Source organism: Mytilus trossulus, chromosome 6, assembly GCF_036588685.1.
Source record: "Mytilus trossulus isolate FHL-02 chromosome 6, PNRI_Mtr1.1.1.hap1, whole genome shotgun sequence".
Lineage (NCBI taxonomy): Eukaryota > Metazoa > Mollusca > Bivalvia > Mytilida > Mytilidae > Mytilus > Mytilus trossulus.
This window is the reverse complement of record NC_086378.1, coordinates 4,184,203-4,207,550: the sequence shown is the minus strand read 5'-3', so window position 1 is coordinate 4,207,550 and position 23,348 is coordinate 4,184,203. Positions and strand designations below refer to the sequence as shown.

At 29.0% G+C, this 23,348-nt stretch overlaps 1 long non-coding RNA gene across 1 annotated transcript in view; it reads left to right on the top strand.

Moving 5' to 3' along the window:
* LOC134720614 (uncharacterized) overlaps positions 1–9,595 on the top strand; it is a 35,821-nt gene extending 26,226 nt beyond the window's left edge. Inside the window, exons 3-4 of the long non-coding RNA XR_010107768.1 lie at positions 4,870–4,906; positions 8,942–9,595. This is a non-coding gene — a long non-coding RNA (uncharacterized LOC134720614). The remainder of the gene's footprint in view (positions 1–4,869; positions 4,907–8,941) is intronic.
* Positions 9,596–23,348: the final 13,753 nt, after the last annotated feature.

Genomic DNA, 23,348 nt, shown 5'->3' with positions numbered 1-23,348 from the left:
CATACTTTCAATTATTTTAACATTTGTCTTTCTCGTTTAAATTCTGGTTAAATTGTAATAGCATCGGGCTATCAATTTTGTATTGCTATCATAATTATCAAACGAAGGAAACCACAAAATAATACTCTGGTCGACCGCGAAATAAAATATTAATTTTCCACCCTTTGAAGAGCAAAGGTGAGCATATAGGCGTTAAATTATTTTTCGCATCAGTCAAAAATCACTTTTTGTGGTTAGCTGAATAAAAGCTTTTCACTTAAGTGTTGATGAAGATATCAAGTTAAGCGAACAATGACATATGTTTCATACAAATTGAATAATACATAACTCATTATGAATGCTATAGCTGAAAACCTAAATCAATTGTGGTATCTTTTACTATTTCTAAAGATACAAACGTTTACATCATCTCAAACATTTTATGCTGACTTTGCTAGAACGAAAGAAATATAGAACACAGGTGAAGCAAATCAGAGTTGGTTGTCAAGAAGGATGGACGAAACAATTATATGTTTTGGAGTTAAGTGTGACGTTTATTTTCACTGACCTTGTACACAATTTTATTAAGGGAAAAACTGAGAACCACCTCCGGATGCGTTATTTTTCTCGTTGCGTTGAAGACCCATTGGTGATCTTCAGCTATTGTCTGCTCTATGTTTCGTTTTATTTTTGTCTTTGACATATTCCTCATATACTGTCAATTTTATCTATCATAACAATGTATCGTTCGTCTCACTGGAAAAACAGCAGTTATCGCTGATAGAGAAGTTCGTCGAAAATACATGAATTGTTCCCCACCACCAATAAAGTTTTTGTTTAGATTACAAATCTTGGTTGGTTGCACAAGAAAGGTCGGAATTATTAATTTTAACTTTGACAATTTCTTTATATATAGACTTCTATTACGTTTTATATTTTATCAAGCGCGAAGATACAACGTAGCTATAAACTCTTTTAAGAGGAATTTTCAATCATCATAATCATGAAAAGGGAGTCGAAGTTAAACTCATAATATCACGGCAATAAATTAAGACAGACAAGGTCCAAAAATAACATTTTGAAACGACTGACGTGACTTTTGTCTACAAATAACACATACCTAGCGCTTGTATTAAAACAGTTGAAAAGCCAAACCAAATTCGAAGTTAAAAAGCAACAATAAAAATCAAACATTTTGAAAAGTTAGGGCAGTATATATCTCCCGGGATTTAACAAAAAAGAATGTTGTTGGACTGATATTGTGAAAATAATTGTAATAAGTTCGAGGCTGCATCCTCGTTACATAAGTGCGTAGATGTTTGTCGTGGTCTTTTTGTGTTTGTCGTTGACGAAAGATGTTTGTTGTTGTTCTGCAATTTGCATGTTGCAGACTATGATATTATCTGTTTTTGCGTTTCTTCGTGATAAGTGGTCTTACGTGTGTTTGTGCTGTATTTCTGTCACGTAGTGTTGTTATTGAAGCGATGTTTTACAATATTGTCATAAAAGCAGGAGGTTTGACTGGCCCACCAGGTTCAATCCATAATTTTCTTAACATGTCCTATAATAAGTCACGACTGGCAGCTGTAATCAAATAATTTGTTTTTATGTTGACGTTTGTTTTTGTATCAATTCAGAGTTCCGGTTGTTTCTTTGTTTTCCAGTTTTCAGGTCAATGTGTTTCCTTCGGATTTTATTTGTAACTCGTATTTATTTTCATCAATTTATGACTTTTGAAAACCCGGTATACTACTCTTGTCTTTATTCAGTCAAAAGAATAATTCAATATTTTACAAACAGTAAATATAGGTTTTACTAAAAAGCAAGATGATAAATTCAGAGCATTTCCCTTAAAAAAAAACTACATGCCGTTATCGATTTCAACACATCCAATAAAGTCAACTAGACGGGTTTTATTTTATTGTTGAACACCGTATGGTTATCTGTAGCTGTTATTTTTTTTTGTTATTTGGTATCTGGTGAAGAGTTGTCACATTGGCAACAAAGCCATATCTTCTAAATTTTGTAAGCCCTTTATTTAAGGGATTTTACTTATAAAAAAATTCAGTGTAAAAAATAATTCAAGATCAGAAAAAAACATGATCTCTTTGGGTTTCAAAAAAAAAAGATTCCTATTATAGGTATCAAACATTTCATAACACCAAATGGCAAACTTAAATGATTCGTAAAATAGATACAAATCCCATAACAGACAGGCATCATACAATTTCTTTAAAGATTATAATTTATTCATTATGGGGGAAACATTTTTATCGTTTTAAAATTAACGCCTCAATTTAGTTATGCAATTTAAAAATATTGTGACTTTATAATGTACAATTGAGTATCGTATCTTCTGATAGTTTTTATGATATATCTTTTGGTGTTATTGCTACTTTATTCACATGAAAAAAGATTTATGTAAGTTCCAACTTTTGAGAACGCAAACACACAAATTACTTTTTTGTTTGTTTTCACGCATGTGATGTTTCTTCATTGTTTTGTTTTTATCTTATTTGTACTCTGTTCAGAGGTTTAGCATACATACTCAGTTCATACGGTTAGCGTTAGATTTAAATGCGAACCAAATGAGCTTGAGATGTGCATTGAGTTCCTGTAGTTTTTCAATTCCCGAGTATTCCAGTTTTTTTTTTTCCTTTTATGAAATAAGATTTGTCTTCTTTTTCGTTGAACTGCCATATTCCTGACTTGATACCGTCATTTTTCAAATGAAGGGGTTGGTAAAATCTGGCTTTATAGCTCGCTTAATCTGCCACTTGTATGACAGCTTTTTACAGATTCGTTATATTTTATATACTTATATACTACTTATATATTAAGTAGGTGAGCAAACCAACCAGACATAATAGATTAATGAAAAAATAATAATTTAAAAATCGCTGCTTCGTACGTCTTTTGCTGTAGGTAAATTGATTCGGGTCTATTTGTGGCTAACTCTATTGACAATTATCGCTGTTTAAAGAAATTGCACTTGAAGGTGTACGTTGCATCCTAACTTAACATATCTGGATGCTGACTTGGTAATTAGACAGTATTATATAGGGAACCTCCAAACATTCCTCAGTGTGCTTAATTTCTATATTCATATAGTCTAGACAATTGTTACAATGTATAAGTAACTAGATCAAAACTAACGGTTTTAGTCCAGACTTTGATAATCTATTTGAAAATATGTCCTTATCGTCAAATTTTGCATGAAGACCGATTAAATCTAAATTAAAAAGGTTTTAAGACGAAAAGAGGCCACATAGTTCACAAGTCTAGGAATGTCAGACAATATCACGGTCAAAATTTTAAAATAATACAGCAACAATAAAATAAAAGTCGGTAAAGAATTACACAATATAATGGGAAAAGGCATAAAAAAAAAAACTCCAAGTGAAATTAAGGAGGAAAAGTCCATAAATAAGGGCAACAGTAGTATACCGCTGTCTAAAGTCACAAATCGATGGACACATCAATTAAAGAGGAAAACAACGAACCAGCAGAAGCACTGAAGTGCAACAAAAACAAAAACGACAATGCAACACACATAGAAACGAATGAACTTTAAGATTACAACTTTGCCATAAAAGCAGAAAAACTCAAATGCTCAACTACATTAACTAACGCATAACGCTACAGAAAACGGGAAAGAACTGTCATATTACAAACTTGCTACAGGCATTTTCCGAGGAAGATGATGGATTGATTTTTTTTAAGATCTGACTAAGATACACACAAGAGTTATTTAAAACTATAAATATATTTGAAGGGTGTTTTTTTTTCAAATGTAACTTTCTTAAATTACTGCTTTAAATCAACTGTGCATAAGAGATATCTCTGTTTAGAGGTATCTCGATTGTCTAACTATGTTTCTTGACTTAAATTGGTGAAAACCAAAAAAGATGCATCTACAGTTATATGCTTACGCATGAGTATATAAAATTCGAAAGGTAATTTAGCTATGTGTTATGATTTGCTTTATCGAGCATATCTTTGACTACTTTTAAAGGTTATAAAGCAAAACCCAACGCTAACGGTATTATTAGGCTAAACATATTTTAAATAAGTACCATTGCACATACATTTTCTAAAATATATCGTCTTCCAAAAAGTACCCCTATGTTTTCTTTTTTACTCTAAATTGATTTAACAGTATAACAAATCCCTAACATGACTGTTTAGTTCATAACTCATTTGTTGGTAAGATAAAGTGACCAGGCATGGAATACTCGAAAAACTTTGTTTTTCGACCTCCTGGTTGCATTGAGCGTTTTTGGCGCTACTTTAAGTAAAGTATTTCAGGTTTGTTATGCTTTAAAACTTGGTATTTGATGTGGCCTTCCAACTGTTTAAATTCAAAGAAGTGCCACTGCTGGTAGGCACTAATTAATCGAAGACTTAAGTGTTTCTACTGTCCGGTAGTGTGGTCATAACATATTGAATGTTATCGTACTCAGACTCGGATATAAGAGTTTAGCAGCTATTTCATTCACACATACTAACCCCGCCACATTATTTATGTATGTGCCTGTCCCAATTCAGGAACCTGTAATTCAGTGGTTGTCGTTTGTTTATGTGTTACATATTTGTTTTTCGTTAATTTTTTTTTTTTTTTTTTTTTTTACATAAATAAGGCCGTTAGTTTTCTCGTTTGAATTGTTTTACATTGTCTTATCGGGGCCTTTCATAGCTGACTATGCGGTATGGGCTTTGCTCATTGTCATTTTAAATAGGACATGAATTTATTTGAAGTCTCAAAAATATAAGCTTTTGACTAATGTAACTGGAAATGTTGATATTATAAAAACAAAATACAGAAAGTAGTGCCCTACAATTTTTCAGACATCTAAGTAGATACATGTCGACATTACAATTCTATTTCAGGTAGCCAGCTAAAAGAAAACATGAAAGCAAAAGAAGGGTAAGTACTATCTTTGTCTAGTGGACTTGCTTGAACCATTTAATAACAATACAATGCTAAATATATAGTGACATGGAACTGTTGTAGATGATAAACCTCAAAATCTGTTGAAAATCGTATGCTTCTTTATGTTGATAAACGGTTATGAGGACGCATCTTTTTTGGTATGCATATTTTCTGTGGTGTATGCGATATTGTACCTTTGAAACGAGAAATTTAGACGACAGTAGTTTACTGATGTTGAATCTCGTATATCAATTGACCGTTTCAGAATCTAAAGGACTATGGGTAATTTCATTGTTCGAACCCAAAAATGAAAAAAACGTTATGTCATTGGTTGAATTTCCATTGTTTAGGAAGTTTTTAACCAATCAAGACGCCCAGAATGCATTAGATTCTGAAAAGGCGAATTACAAAAAGACAAATTATGAAACCAAAAAGGTCTCAAATCATGTCGACAACATACGACAAATAGTTTTTGCTGATACAAATATAATACTGTTAGCATTGTCCACTAACTTTCAAAAGGATTTGCGAGCCAATTTGCGCAGACACTTTTTCCATTGACTTTATCAAGTCTTGACTGATTTCAAATCACATTGACTTGCTGTAATCTATGTTTGGTCAGGTAGTAGTGTTTAACCGGAATTCATGGATTGACTATATTTAACCTGCCAAAGAATCTAGGATGTCCGATTTGCATAGTTTTCTTCAGAAGTCATGTTATGCAAATCTTATAAAATAATTTGCAATGGTTTCTTAGCATTTTAACTGAGTATGTCTCGTTATGAACGAAAAACTTATCCGTTCGACTCACCTTATCTCGTTTGTTAAGGAGTTTATGCAATTCGTATGGTTCTTGTGTTTTGTATACCGAGATTTGGATTTTCAAAATGGATTGATGAAATTTTAGCAATATAATTTTGTCTCTTTTTTTGTTTAGTATTTGGATTCAGTGTCAATTGTAATAATGAAAATCATTTTTATGATAGTATGTTCTGAGAACTGATTTCAACCGATAAATAGGAATGCTTCAACCAAAGACTGAGTAGTGAAGATTTTATATTATATTTTTTTTAGACAGCGGAGGTAGGCTTGCATTTTGCAGTAAGCTGCTTTTAATAAAGGCAACACTAGTATACCAATGTTCTATAGTCATTATGCAATGAAGTAAAAACAAAGTCACTACTTTGAGGAGGGGTGGTTCTCATTACACTTTTAGGTGTAAAATACGTGTTTATAATTGAATCTATAATGATATATTGGCACATATAAAACAAATATAAAATAGAATTCTTCACTTTTATTTGAATAAGTAGTTTACAGTAGCTGTACAATAAGTCTATGTATTAAAACAAAATATGCAAACGTTCATTTATAACGCATATTCAAAAAATACAAATGACTTCAGATTTGTATGTCGTAGAGATAACAAACCTACTGATCTAAAAGAGGGACGAAAGACACCAAAGGGACAGTCAAACTCGTAAATCTAAAACAAACTGACAACGCCATGGCTAAAAATGAAAAAGACAAACAGAAAAACAATAGTACACATGACACAACATAGAAAACTAAAGAATAAACAACACGAACCCCACCAAACTATACACCTGAATTTCAGAAAATTTGAGTCTCAAATAAGATCATATATTGTAAAAAGACGATGTATTTACAGAATCAATTTAAAAAATGAAGAATAACAAACATACTGAAATCCACGAAAAATTCAAATTGGAATGCCCCTTATCAACTGTTTGCTATATAATGTCTCGAAGCAAGGTATACTACTTCGTGGATGTTAAAAAAAAATTGTTGAGAAAATGCTTATATTAACATTTTAACAAGTTTTTTTTTATAATCCTACAAACTGATAAGACTATGACTGTAATCATGGATAACAAAACAAAAATCTTCAAATTAAGAATAACAATGGGGAAAGACAACAACCCGATATAGAATGAATATAACTTAAGGCACACATACATAATGTTAAGCTATGAGTAACAGGGGCGGATCCAGCCATTTTAAAAAGGGGTTTCCCAACTCAGGATAAAAGGGTGAGTTCCACCTATTTGTCCCATTCAAATGCTTTGATCGGCCATAAAAGGGGGGTGCTAATCCCCGGAACAACCACCCTCCCTAGATCAGCCAATGAGTAACCTAACTAATGGGCTTTTCTTATATACATTTTTGTTGATATTTTGTTCTATACATTGGTATTAACAAGACGTCTGGTATAGGAACATTGCATCAACAGATATTTACTGGTTTTCGAAGTGCCATTTAGTTCCTTAAGGGAAATTACAAACGGTATCGGTATAAATATTCATTTGTATGAGGTTTTGGATTAATAATAGCTAGGTATATATTTTATGTACTTCCTTTTAAAAAATATTTCCGATGGTCATAATGTCGCATTAATAATGTACGAATACTTTGCCCGTAGAATAGTTAATTCACAAAAAGTGTCAACCCACGTGATTAAAAGGGGGACAGATTTTATAAGTAATTAGCAAAAAGCAATCAAAGCGAATTTTAGCAAGCTGTATATTGAAACACAAACATTTTAAATTAAAGGTGAAATAGATTTACCATGTTCCTCATTATTCATCATCAAATCAATACAGTAAGCGGTTATGTAAAACAATTAATTCCTGCTAAGTCTGGTAGGTGAATGACATTTGTTATAATAAAAATTACTTCTAATCAAACTTATCATAGGTACCAGGACTAAATTAGATTTACGCCAGGCGCGCGTTTGGCCACAAAGGACTCATTAGTGACGCTCGAATCAAAAATATGAAGTCTTTCTTAAATTAGAAAGCCCATTTTTAGTGTCACTATTAAAAGTGTTCTTTAAAAACTTGGTAAAAGTCGCATCACATTAGCAAATTTTCTGAAGATTGGTTAGAAACCTTGAAACTGCAGTTTACAGGGAATAAATGGTTCAAATCATTTAATCTGAGGATATCAAAATGTCTTTGTATATTATTATTTTGTCGTATTGGTTTTAATATGTCATATAATTTATTTCTTGTCAACCTATTCAATAAATTCCCGTATCATGCCGTTTGTATATAACAATCATCTGAAAGTTCCACTGGGCATTATCCTTCTTATTTAGTTGTCCATTTTTTGTTGGTTTTTTTTCTTTTCTATCTTGTGTTTTGGTTTGTAAAAAAAAGTCCAACATTACTAAATCAAACCATGAATTTCTACTTCCTATCAATGAAGTTTCAAGGTTAACAAAATGAAATATGAATCTTTTCTCTCACAGTATGTCATATTTCTACCTTAATAAAATTGAGAATGGAAATGGTGAATGCATGTCAAAGAGACAACAACATTTTCTAACCCGGACACTGTCCAAAATCTTTTAAAAAAATCGTGTTTAAAGAACAAATAGTGACAATAAGGCTAGATGCAGTTTTACAAAATGGGAAAAACATGTAAGATCGTAGCTTAGGTTCGAATAAAGGTCTAATTGCTTATGGATCTGAAAACTTTACATAGAAATCCCTTTTACTTAGGTATTCTCTAATCTTTCAAAGTGAGAATGCCCTGATTCTTGCTTAACGTTCTTTATTTAAAGAGACATCATCTTGATCATGGCCAAATAATCCCCAAATGTCATACACATTATTTTTTTTCTCGCGCATGTTTTACTTTTCTGAAAAAGACGATTTTAAGCAAAGTTTTATGCTTATGAATATTATACTTTGTCTTAAAAGAGGGACGAAAGATACCAAAGGGACAGTCAAACTGTTAGATATATCTTCAAAACTACAGTTGCCCGTTTATTGAAATACCTTTAACTAAGTAAGTGTTTACAAAAGAAAAATATAGTTACATTGATATTTACCAGGAATATATGTATAAATACAAAATGATACATGTCTAACAAAGGACAGAGGCTCCTGTCTTGGGACAGGTGCACAAATGAAGCGGGATTAAACAATTTTTGTGAGATTTCAAAATCTTTTATTTATGTTATTATTTTTATAAGATGAACGTCTCTTTTTCTCTTTTTAGGGGGATTCAGCATGAGTAGAATGATTTTTTACACATATATCTTTTGTCGTTTTGACTCGTTTCATGCTATTTTCTTGCAATACAGTTAGTGTTTACTATCGTCAGATTATTTGAAAGTATTTAACTTTATGACATCTAAACTATCGTTTTTTAATTTATATATAGATAAAACTAGTATTGGAAACACCAGTTTAACAAAGAGTTAATTGAAATTTTCTAATAGAAATCAAGAAACTTCAAACTCCTATACGAAAATATCCTATTTTTTTGTTTTGTAAGTAATATTTTATTATGTAATATGGTCGGGAGATACAAAATGAATAGGTCTATTTTAAAATGAGAAGGTCTATTTTTAAATGAGTTTTGTCTGTATTTAGACTAGCATAACAAACATATTTTATGATAATTATAAAACTTACATCCTCAGACACATATAAAATATAAGATGCTTATTAGATACATATACGATATCTATGTTCAAAATGCTTTGTAAAGTAGGATCTTCAACTTTGTACTCGTTTGGCTTTATAAATATTTTGATATGAGCGTCACTGGTGAGTTTTATGTAGACGAAACGCGCATCTGGCGTACTTAATTATAACACTGGTACCTTTGATAACTTACTCCTCAAAGAATATACTTTGCTTGAACAACAAGAATTTTAAAATAAAATTTAACATATGAGGAGAGATAACTCATGAAGGAAATGGGTCTCTTTTCAAAAAGTACTCTTTTTTCTGTTGAAATACTCAGGAAGTCTAGAATCGATTATTTAATGTCGGAAAATAAGTTTGATTTGTCAAAGACATCCTCGTCATGCATAACAGATTTATTTGTAAATTATCGATAATTTATTAGCGAGATTACAAATTATATATCCATTGTTTAAAGATAATAATTTAAATTAATTATGTGCTATGTTAGTGTTTTTATTTGGACAATTTGTTAATTTTTCTGCGAAAACATATGTAAAACAGCTGTATATTTTTTGACAAAATTATATAATCACAATTGCAGTCTGACAAAATTTATTCAATCAAATATTTATTAAATAAATATATCATTAATTGGATATTCCTTTAGACATTGAAAGATAAATTTGCATTTATGTACACTACAGTTTTTGTCAATTATTTAAAATGACTGAAAATATGAAATTTTCCCGTTGCATTTTATTTTATTTCTTTGGATAAAAAATAAATGTTTTGTTTTCACTAATTTTGGTGTTATATGTAGATCATAAAACCATATTTGTTTCTTTTTTTTTTTGTATTTCCATTACCGGAATCTGTATAAATAAAATATTTATATGTTATTCCTGATGAAGAATATATATTCTGTTTTCGAATTCGTTTTTATACTGGTTACTTAAGTGTGTTTGTCGAATTTTAAACTATAATTTAAAATTCATAACGCGAATAATATTTTGTGAATTTCATTTAAAATGAGGAAAATCATAAATAGTGTTAACCCACTTATAAAATTTAGAATCGAAACAAACATATTTACTTCGAATGTATGAGAAAAAATCATTTAGCTTTATTCTTTCTTTATTTTTATATAAAAACTAAATGAGAAACGTATAACGATTTCCTTAAAAATGATTTAAACAGTCGATGAGATTGAAATGTAACAAATAAATACACATTTTTGTTGTCTATTTTTAGTTGCATGATCAAATTCAACAATACAGGCGAATAAATTAATTAGTTCAATTAAGATTAAATATATCTATGTAAAGTAAAAAAACCAGTTTCAGCATATCATTTTATTGTATGTACATATGCAGTATAAAAGAAATGATAAAACTTTGCTTGTCTTAAGCGAAGTAACAAAAATAAATATATATATATAGAATTCTTGGAAAAGTACACAATTATTTTAATTATATAAAAATAAATGCATTTTTTTCACTATTTGTTTCTCTTTATTTCTTGTATTTATTGTCCGTAAATTTACTTAAAATGAAAGGTAACTCTTGCCTTTAAATTCAAATTATATACTGTACCTAAATCATCGTTAAAATACATATTCATTGCACTAATTTGGATACACTACAAACATATAACATGTTTAAGAATCCACTGGCAATTAAAAAGTCTGAATACATAATTTGTATACTAACATATATCGAAACTTCTAATCTTTTATCTTATTTTATCTTTTTTGATTGTATATTGTTATTTTTTTTAATTATGTCAGTATAGCGGTTTTTGTAATTTTGCCCGTTTTCAAATATTATGATTCAATAGTGTATCTCTTTATGAACTGTTCATTATTTATAATAGTTACAAAATTACTTACAAACTGCAAGGATCCCCATATACTATTTGAATAGAAGAATTTCCCATTAAATCAGTGGATAGTTTTGTTATCACATGATCATTTGTGGGCTCTTTGTGGGGGGTTTTATTGGTTTTTCCTTGGTTTTTCCGTTGTGAAGATTACATTTTTTGTATTTACAATTGATTCAGAGTATAAACGATATTTAATGTAATAGATATATATATAATCAATTTTTGTGGGTGTTAATCATATAAACGATTTCTTTCTTGCTCGAAATATTTACATATTTTCTATGTTTAATCTTTTCTGTCTGGATTTTATAATACGAAAGAGACACAGGGCAGACACATACTAGCCTAACGTATATCATTGCTGTCTCTTCCCTGATTATCCAAAAATTGAGTCCTATTGAGTACAATAATTCTTTGAAACAAATTATTTTTTGGGCCAAAGGTCGTGTGTTGACATTTTCTTAACAGATTAAGCATTTTTTTTTAAACATAAAAAATATGTATATCCCTACTGTTACAATCAATTTGCTTTTATGTGTAAGATAGAAATATGATTCTTTCTCAACTAATTTCTTTTGTATTTAATGTCAAGTTTATGAAAGTTTTTCAAATTATGAACTGAAGAATTCTATATTTTTAATTCAAATTTAGGGTTAAGAGTTTACTCTGTTTTAAATTGCATTCAATAATTAACCTTTTTATCATAAATGTTTCAACTTAACAATGTTTTTATATACAAAAGAACATACACAGACTTAGTTAAAATATTTTTATTTATATATATATGCAACTTTCGATCAAATACTATCAATTAAATTGAAGTCTGTTTATTCCGTTAAAAGTCTTTTTTCCTTGTTGAGTTCTGATGGTGTAATTGAATTCCTTACTAAGAAATAGTAGTTCTATAATTTATATATATGTATAACTGTATCTCTTATATTTGAAAAATAAAAAAGAATTGGGGAATATATTTGAGTATTGCTCAAAGTAGATTTTTTTGCATACTTAATTTTGCTACTGTTTTACATGGAATGAATATATTACTAATTTACAACAATAAGGGAAATAATTACTATTAAACTATTATTATTTTTTGTAATATTTCTGGGGCCATGTCTGCTAAAGTTTCTTAAGACATGTCCTTTAAAACACATTATACATTGCCAATTTTGTAAAACGAATATATCTTATGAGTGGTCCTCCCTTCGATGGTCGTAATGTTTCCACAAGACCTTATAATTCAATGGAATAATTATATAAAGATTACCAAGCAAAATATCTATTATACGTATTTATAGTTTTTATGTAATTAGGTTGAGGCGGTGTCGTATTATTTCAGTTCTAAAGCATAATAATAATATTTGGAATAACAATTGGAAGAATAGATAGACTATAATTATTTACAGTTTATATGATTTTTTAGAAAATAAAGAAAAATTCTAAAACGTTTTTAATAAACTCATCATAGATACCAGAACTAAATTTTGTAAACACGTCAGACGCGCATTTCGTCTAAAAAAAGAATCATCAGTGACGCTCGAATCCAAAGATGTTTAAATTGTCAAAAAAGTACGAAGATGAAGAGCATTGTGGACCAAATTCCTAAAACTTTTGCATAATACACTGAAGTTTATATGTGAAAGAAAAAAAAAGATTTGATTGTAGGTGCATTCGATTCACATATTATTGAATTAGCAGAAAAAGTAATAATAATCTATTTTTTCGGTTGGCTTAAGATAAAAAAAACAAAACAAAAAAACATATCGTTGGTTTTCTTTTCGATTTTTTACAGAACGGCCGTAGTTCTGTTTTTTTTTATATTTTTTATTACAAATTTAAGGACTAAGACAGCTTTGTTGTCCCCTGTTGAATAAGTTTCAGTTAATTTTTTGTAATCGGAGAGAAATTATCTCTTTAAAAGATAAGTTAAATTAAACGGTAGAGGTGTTCTTTGGAACAAAATGTATATTTTCTTAAATTTAGAAATGTTTTTAAATTATAAACCCTCTAATTGAAGCTCAGTTTTCTTTTTTATCAACTTTGTGTTCATCAGATTTTTTTGATAGCGAAAAGTATGTTTGTCGATGCCCTTTTTTTAATTTGAATAGCTTAAAGTCGAATTAAAAAGTGGTTTATGGGCAGTTTTAGATTAAGATTTATTCTTATGTGTTTCATTCTACCACTCATTTACCAAAATCACACATCTTTTTGAAGAAGAAAAAAACAAAATAAAATTCCTTTCAACCTCGCGAATAATAACTGAAAATTTAGTTTGGAAAAGGTACAATCCAAAATATGTAATGTTGACCTAAACATAGTAGCAAAAAGTCAAATCACAAAAATACTGAACTTAGAGGAAAGCAATTCGGAAAGTCCATAATCACATGGCAAAATCAAATAACAAAACGTATCAAAAACGAATGGACAAGAACTGTCATATTCCTGACTTGGTACATGCATTTTTTCTTTAAACTGAGTTGAATGGCTAAATTGTTGTTTTGTTTTTTGTTTATGTCAAAAGTTAAACATATACTGCATTAAATATTATTATGTTTATGCCATAAACGAGCTTGTACCTTATATTTGCATGAATATATAAAAACTTATCAAAGATACTAAGCTTATAATTTTGTACACCAGACGTGTGTTTCCTTTACAAAAGACGCATTACAGTGACTCGAATTAAAAAGCTGAAATATAAAATTGAAGAGTATTGAGGCTAAAAATTCCTCAAAAATTGCCGAATACAGCCAAGGTAATATATTCCTTGATTAAACATTCTTTGCATTGCGAATAATGCAAGTTTTTGTAAACAGTTAATTTTTTTATTATTAAAATATCGATGACATGAAGAGAGAATTATGTTTTGAAAAATTAACGCTGCTATGTCATTCTTGTAGGTAGAAATCAAAGGGATAATAAAAGGGAAATCATTATGAATATTATCATTAAATGCGGGAAACTTTATTATCATTAATTATCTTTTATATCATAACCAACCGATAATGAAACTTTATTATAAACAATTTCAAATTAATTGCATCTTTATTTCCTGGTAGTAAAAATGAAATCAAAACCTGATCAATTCCATTCGTCTGAAGCGCTTTTCTGGGTTCAACTTCCCCGTGAACATAAATAAGGACTGATTTATTTATTTTTATCACCAAATACTTAACACGAAAGAGCAAATGTTAGTTTTTTCTATTGTTTCTCGTTTTCAATTTGTTTGTATATTTTCATCTTTTTTATATTTCATTTGTAAGCTTATTTTCATCTTTTTTTATATTTCATTTGTAAGCTTGTTTTCTTTTGTATGGTAAAAAAATACCACAGTCGTCTGTTTACATGAAATAACTTGATATGCAGTTTAATAATATTCAATGTTTAGTCAAGGTAGTTTACACCAAGTTATAACCAAAAAAAATACTATCATTTTTATTTTATAATTGTGGTTACCAGAATCACAAACTGAATAACCGAAATAATGGTTTGTTATTTAAAATTGACAGAAATTCTTGTGACACAGAAAGTAAGAACTGCAAAAATTGTATATTTCAATTCCACAAAAAAAAAAATTTACATCTCCTCATCTGCAGTTAAAAGTATTGGTTCATTACTTATGAATTTTTTAGTATATAATTGCACATTCAAATAAAGGTATTTGTAGTAAACATGACGTGCCCAAAATGATATCAATTTTGAAATGTGTTCACAACATAATAACCGTATGTGGTTTCTAACCGCGGATTATTCTTATATAGACCTCTTTAAAAATCTAAGAATACAAGACTATTATTAATAAATGTACAGACGAATCCCTAATTCATGTAAAATTTTAATTTTATTGTCTATATGACGAATTTTGTTTTCGTTGAATGTTATTACATTTTGAACTTTTCTTTTGTTAATTGAAAAATGAATCGGCGAATACAGAAGAAGATATGGTACTTACATAAGAATTTTGAGAGAAAAAATATTACAAATAAATATATATATTTAAAAAAGGAGAAGTGTTAAATGTCGAAAAGGGTCAGACTTTATAATCCTGATACCTTTGATAACTATTTTATTTCTGTATATTAATGAATTGAATATTCCGGAAGTTATTATAAATCTATTTTGTAAAAAGTCCATATTTGTAAAATTTTAAAGATCTTTTATTAGACAATGCCTTAACAGTGCTGCTTAGTTTTAAAAAATATACAGTAAAACTAATAATATGGTATTGGTAAAATATCAGTTATTGGTAATTTTATAAAATTTGATTCTGCCCCTGCATTAAATTATAATATTTTTGATTTCCCAGAACAGTGTCTTCTAAATTGATTAATTTGTCCGTTATTCAATTATTGTCTTATGTATACTTCTATTGCCTTTATTAAGGTCTACCTCTAAGACAATGATTAAAAGTAATTGAAGATGATATTTACAACTTTGAAATTTGCTTTTCTGATATTGAATAATTGTTATTTGCAGATTTCAACTTTCAATGTTTTAATATATTATGAGTGCAGTATGTTTTATGAATAATATTTCTATAATTCTTATTTATCGACTGTTTATATGAATGTTCGATTGATCTATAATTCATTATGCATTAACAACGGCTTGTAATAATGAACTCCCATGTGAGGTCCCCTTTTTATGCACCAGTGTTCAGGTCATGATTCAGTCTGGAAAATTGGTCACGTGACGGCGCGACGTTTATGTAACGATCTTCAGATGTTTAATTAATAATTTGTTAAATTATCTGTCTGAATTTTTAGCTTTGCTTTCCTTCATTGGTAATAAATAAAACATCCATAATCCAAACAAAACGAAAACGTGTTTAAATTTGTGTGCTTATACAAAGCAAGACTGAGTTTTTGTTTAATTTCACCTTTTTCAATATAATGAATATTTGATTTGATATTGTTTTATAATATGTAAATAATTTCTTTCCTTGCTCTTATAATCACAATAATAAAGCACAAACTTTTAAATCTTTTTTTTTCCAAGTTAATAAGCTCAAACAAAATTCATTAAAAACTGTTTGATTTTTTTTTTTTTTTTGCAAAACAAGATTGGCTATAGTCAATAAGTTTGAATACGTATTGCAATATTCCAAAAATAATAATAAACAGTTGTTAAAAGGGTAAAATTTCTTAGTAAAGGACATTTCAAACATTTTACATGTTAAAATGATAAAATTTTCTATGGGTTTTACTTCTGTACAATTTTTTTTTTTTTGAAAAATAGTTTTCACTAAGCATACTGGGATGAATTTATATACATGTATGTATATATAATATGTATATATCCATACATAAAGGATATATCTCAGATATATATATATCGCAAATTATACAGTTATTTTCAAAATAATTTTAAATCGCATGTATATAGATGATGTAGTATAAGTTCAAAGAGACCATTTTTCATCCAAGTCACAATTTGTAAAAGTAAACCATATATGCATATTTACATTTAAACATTACAATTAGACTATTGATTTTTTTCAAATTTTAAATAATAATATATTCATCAGTTGAGTCCTCCAATATATCAATAAGTGTAAATGCATTAGCAAAGACCACCAAAGAAGAATAAAAGTCATAAAGCTTATAGCTTTGAATGTTATTGTCATACATGTTTTCTCATAACAATTACATTTAGTACCAGGACTATCTAATAGTGTTGAAACATGTTCAAATATGCATATGATTCATATAATTATGAATCAATTTCTATTGGCTTTCAACCTTTCATAATAAATTTCTAATCATGACTTTGAACTATATTCTATAACATTTAATGCATTGGTTGTATCAACTAACACAAAACAATATATAAAAAAAGAAGGGAAAAAAAACAATATTCAGAATAATTTTAATTTAAATATTTTGCTGTAGTAAGCGAAATTAAGATACGATTTTGTGTGCGAATAAATCAAAGTATTATATTATATTTTTGACATTCTAACGAAGGCAGGAAATAATTTGAATCACTTTATAAAAACCTCCTGCATCTGTAATTTGTTTTCAGTTTAACTGTGTTAGCTTTTTTATGATAAAAAAAGTTGTTTATTTCCAAAACGGATGATAAATGTTATTCAATATGCAACCAGTGCATAGCCGCCATTTTGAAAACCATGAGGTTCGTCCGCCCTTTTAGGTCTGAGAAACAACATGAAAATTCAAGCAGGTAAATACGTTTGCATGTATTCGAATACAAGAACAATCAAGTAAATGGTATTAAAAAAGATATTTATTACTTTTATGTCTACAAATACGGAGAAATTTGTTATTAAATGCACTTACTGCATACGTCACGTAAAATATATACCACAGGTGCATTACGCTTGTTTTCAGCTTATTTAATATTCCCTCCAAAAATATCATTTTATAGATACAAGTAATTCTTTTCATTTTACAATTTTTATCTTAATTTCGGACAATTTCTAGTATTGTGTCACATATTACTGTGCAAAACTTCAATTTTACAATGAAAAACTAGGTATTGGAGATTTAGATATGTTAAGTTTTTGCTTTAGAAAAAGAAAAACAATTGTTATTCCTTTTCTTAAAAGAGGGCCGAAAGATACCAGAGGGGCATAGGTCCAAATTTTATATAAAACATTGTTCACATATGAAAATCGGGTATTTGATATATAAAGTTTGGCACATATATTAGCAAGTTTGTCACCTATATTATCTGGACAATTCTGGACAATAAAGAACAGTAACACATTCCCAATATAGAGATGGGGAAATATATGTATGTGCTTTGGAATTAAAAGATACAGATGAAGGTCAATAAACAAAGCCTTGGACGCACTTAATTATTAACTGTGGTTTCCATATTCCTTATACGGATAATGAAAGGTCTTGCAATTAAATATATGATATATATTGGTATATTATTAATACTAAACATTATATTTGAATTAAACTATAGAAAGACTCTGTCACTTTGTTGTTATTCATTAGTATTGTTTTGAAAAAATTATAAATTGCTTATTTTTGAAATACCCTTCGTTTTATTTTTTGGACCTGATATTTCAGAAAGCCAAATTAAACTAAAAAGGTCAAGTAAGGACTAACAAAACATACTTCAACACTACATATTTTTAAATAGATATAAAAGTATGTATTTGATAATGCTATTTTGATATTTAATTGTCAGTTATTTTAGATTTATGAGTTTGACTGTCCCTTTGGTATCTTTCGTCCCTCCTTGATATTTAAATGCACTTTTTCGTTTATACCAATATATAAATAGATTTGTTAGATTCATTCAGCATAAAACTCTTCTTCTAACACTGTTTAGTGTAATTTTCAGACTTTATATATTGTTTATAAAATTAGTATTATTACTCTATAAGTTTGCATTTATAACTTTTGATATGCAATAATAGGTCCCCACCGAATTAATTATTGAGACTTGAAAAATAAAAATATAAGTGAGGGTAGCAAGAATGATATTATCTCCCTTGAAATGAACATGCTAATGAATTATCATAATTGTATATTGATAATTGATAATGATCATTTTATATTCAGAACCACTTTTTGGGGTTTTGTAACCATGACACATATTGGTACCTGCATGCGTTCATCAAAACACATACTGGTACCTGCATGCGGTCATCCTCAATTCAACTCTTCATTGATGTATTAAGGTGGTATGGGAGTCTAAAATAAAAATGATAGAATTTGTTCATACTTTGCCAAAACGTAGTATCTATTGATTTATGTTCAAAAATTTAATAAAAATGATAGGTCACTGTGCATTTTCTCAAGCTACAGGACGTGACAAAATGGCACATTTTGTATGGATTATACAGGAAAAAAACCCAAAACAAAATGATAGAATTGTTAAATACTTAAGGAAAGGATAGCTTTCAGATAATGTTTTGAGAATATCAAAAGAAAAGATAGGGTCACCGAACGTTTTTTTCTGGCTAAAATACAAAATAGGAAAATTTCATGTAGAATCCTTCAGAAAATGCACTGTTTTAGAGTAACATCCCCTTAAAATGCCATTTTTTTTTTAAATCAACCAAAAATAATTAACATTTGCAAAAATATTAATATCTATAAGTTATATTCTTATAAATTGGTTCTTTTAAATGAAAATTCACATTAAATATCTGCATTCCTGCATCAAATTTTGCTAGCTTGATAGAAAGTATGGACTTTTGGTTCTCTGTTTTTTACAATCCAAGATGGAGGAAGACACCCATACCACCTTAAACTTTAACTAAAAAAAAACTTCGAACTTTATATATTCTCATTTAACCTTTGATATCCGTTGTGAAACTATTGTAATAAAATGAAAAGAGGCCAGATATATATATGTCATATGTGTTTTGTTAAAATATTTAAAATATATTTTTTGACTCTTTTGGTCTTTTAGAAAATGTGGTTTGTCCTGTATTTAGACCCCTCTTCAACGACATTTGTTACATGGACACGAATAAAAATTGCGGTGTTTGTCCAATTATCATAGATTTGAACGTTGTTTTCAATTTAGACTTGTATATATATGTATATATTTACATCGTATGTTGGTGGCATAACATCGTGGCCACAAGTTAAAAAAAAAAAGCTCTGTTTGGTATTAAATTTATATTAAGATCCATTTTGGTACATCTTGTGATCAATTTTATTTGGCAATCGCCAATGGCAGTCATCAGGGTTAAAGAACATTAGTTGTTCGACCTGTTAGTCAAATGCGTTTTGTTTAAATATACTTTTTCACATTTTTAGTCTTTTGGAAAATGTTGTTTGTGCTGTTTTTATACCCTTCTACAACGAAATTTGTTTTACATGCACACGAATAAAAAGTGCGATGTTTATCCAATTTATCATAGGTTTGAATGTTATTTTCCATTTAGACTTGTATATATATATATATATATATATATATATACATATAAAAACGAAAAAACAAACACATACTATGATATTAGGGAAAAACAAACGCATATAATATGATATGAGGAAAAACCAAACACATATATTATGATATGAGGAAAAACCAAGCACCTATACTATGATATGAGGAAAAACCAAGCATACATACTATGATATGAGGAAAAAACCAAACACATATAATATGATATGAGGAAAAACCAAGCACCCATACTATGATATAAGGAAAAACCAAATACATATACTATGACATGAGGAAAAACCAAGCACATATACTATGATATGAGGAAAAACTAAGCACATATACTATGATATGAGGAAAAACCAAACACATATAATATGATATGAGGAAACTGCAAAAGCTATGGTAAGGGATCTCAAGAATAAACGTCATGCCCCAGATAAAGTATCTATATACAATGCAAAAAAGATGAAAATCTTACTCGAATATAAGGTGAAATATACATGGGATGCTGACCAGTTTAGAGGGTTTTAAAGATGCATTTGTCCATATGACTGTAGCTTAGTGAGACAGAATGCATGAGACAGAAAAATTTGACATACTTTATAACAGTTTGGCATGGTTTAATTAACAAAATAATGTGTCCTTATGATTGAAAGTCTTTTTTTTTATATTAAAGAAGTCTAATCCGGAAAAAGAAATAAGTAGGTGAAATAAAATACTTCCTCAATGAATAATGTGTCAATTATATAAGTGAATTGTTCCAGAATACCAGTGTGCAAAATGGGCATGATCTTTTAATGGTATTTAAAACTTAAAATTAGCAAATGTATTATATCTTTCAGTCATATCTATTTAAGTAAGCATCGTCTTATTATACATAATATGTCAGTTTGTTTTGAAGAAACGTATTTCGATTTCCATACAGAAATCCTTATAGTATTAAAGAGGACGTAATTCCTTCATAGGTCGACCTTTAGAATAGTTTATAAAAGTTAAAGTTTACAAATCATCGACGTGAACCCCTTATTACAGAAAAGGGACAACAGGATTGACACAAAACGATTTTAAGTATCCGCTGTATGGACGATATTCCATTTTTTATAACAACCAGAGCAGATGCCACCTCAATCTGATAATTGCTTTCGACGCACCGAGTCTTGCTACTTTCGAAATTCATGGGATTTTTTTATTTGTCTTATAATCGATCTATGAAATGTGAACATCGGTTCCTTACTGTTGCCCATATATCTTACTAAACTAACATAGTTTCAGTCAATTCTAGACCAGGTGAGGAGACCAGATTTGGTATATATATAAACTGATTAATTGTTTAAGAATCTGCCCGATGAAATCAAATACCTATTAGAAAAATATCTGAATGTGGGAATGCATCAGCGAAAATTTTACATTCCTTTAACTACTGTTCTATATCTAGCAATATGTATTTTTTGTAAAGACTTCATTAAGTGTTCCAAACAAAATTGCGCGTTTGGTGTGCTTATTGATAAACCTGTTATATTTGATGGGTATTTTCCTTCAAAACGATCAAATACAGTAGTTTGGTTTCTTTCTTTTTTATATTTGGTTCATTTATATCTTTACTGGATATCTTAAGTATGTACGTACTTGTTCCGCATATATTGCAGATTTCCAATTTGTATTATAAATAATAGTATCATCTTTTTTAACAGGTATGTAGAAGTTATTACAAACCATTTAGCTGAAATTCCAATTACCATCAATAAAGCCATGTAATTAAATCTCTGAAACTACGTAGTAAATTGCGACACAAAATGAAAAATTTGCTTAAAAATTTAAAAAAAAAACACGTTATATATGTCACAATGATACAACGTTAAGCCTTGAGTAGATTGCTGATGTTTAAATCTCGTAGCTCAATTTTGAACAGACGAATCAAGGTATTACACATAAACTGAGGGAATCGCAGGAACCCCAAAAGGAGCTAGAACTGACGCGTCGATATTGTACGCATCTCCTACAATGCATACGCGAAACCAAACCCATTCAAAGTAATTTAATCGATTAAAATTGCAAGATACTCGATAGTTACCACAGGTACCAGGATTATAATTGAATACGCCAGACGCGCGTTTAGTCTTCATAAGACTCATCAGTGACCTTCAGATCTAAATATTTATAAAGGATTACAAGTACAAAGAAGAAGAGAATTGAGGACCCGAAATTCCAAAAAGTTGTGCCAAATACGGCTAAGACAATCTATTCCTGGGATAAGAACATCCTTAGTTTTACGAAACAAAATTGTTTTGTCAACTGAAAATTTACTTAAATGACCATATAATTGATATTCACGTAACATATCTTCATATCAAAATGTATTCTTTTATAAGTGTTATGCATGTTCACCGAGGGAATTTATAGTTCAGATTTTTTGCTAAATATAAAGTTGACCGATGAACATCCGGTTTCAACTATAAAAAATGAATAGCAATTATGAAAAAGATATGGAAAAAATATAGTTAGTTAAAAAATTCACTCAGTTCGATATTGGAATAAAACTGTGTGCTGTCTAAAGAAATAATATACCTTGAAATGCCTTCAAAGTTTCTATTATGACATAAAACGTGGATTCGTCTTAATATTTGAATGAATTAACTATGCTTGAATAATGTACAATTAAACTATATTAAAACTAATGCAAATGATGTATGCACAGACCATTTGTTTCGTTAAACAGCAATTCATTAATCTTTTGATCATTTGTAAATGATTTTTTAGTCGTGTTATATTTTTATTTCTCCATCACAGATTTTAGTCAAACAATTACCTAATATGCCAAAAAATAGATCTTCTTTGCATTACAACTAATCTTAAGAATTTTTGTTTTAAAATTTTAGTATACATGTAAACATTGATTAAAGGGTATAGAACACGAACTAGAACTTGAACATATTTTACTACCAATTAAGTATTCACAAGGGGTGAAAAGTTGTAAACCTTATTTTATTGGGGAGATATAAACCAGTTAAAGACTGTATGTTAACATTTTTTTCATGAAGTCGTATTACAGTTTACTTACAAAATCAAAAGCTCAAACAAAAAACAAAGAGATTGATTCGGGTACGTTGCCATTGTCACCCAGCCAGAAATGTTAAACAGTTATCATAAGGAATAGGACACAATCGGTAAATGTGCATATTAAACAACTAGATGTCTTAGAAGCTAAGACTGCGAAAAATAACGGATAGAAA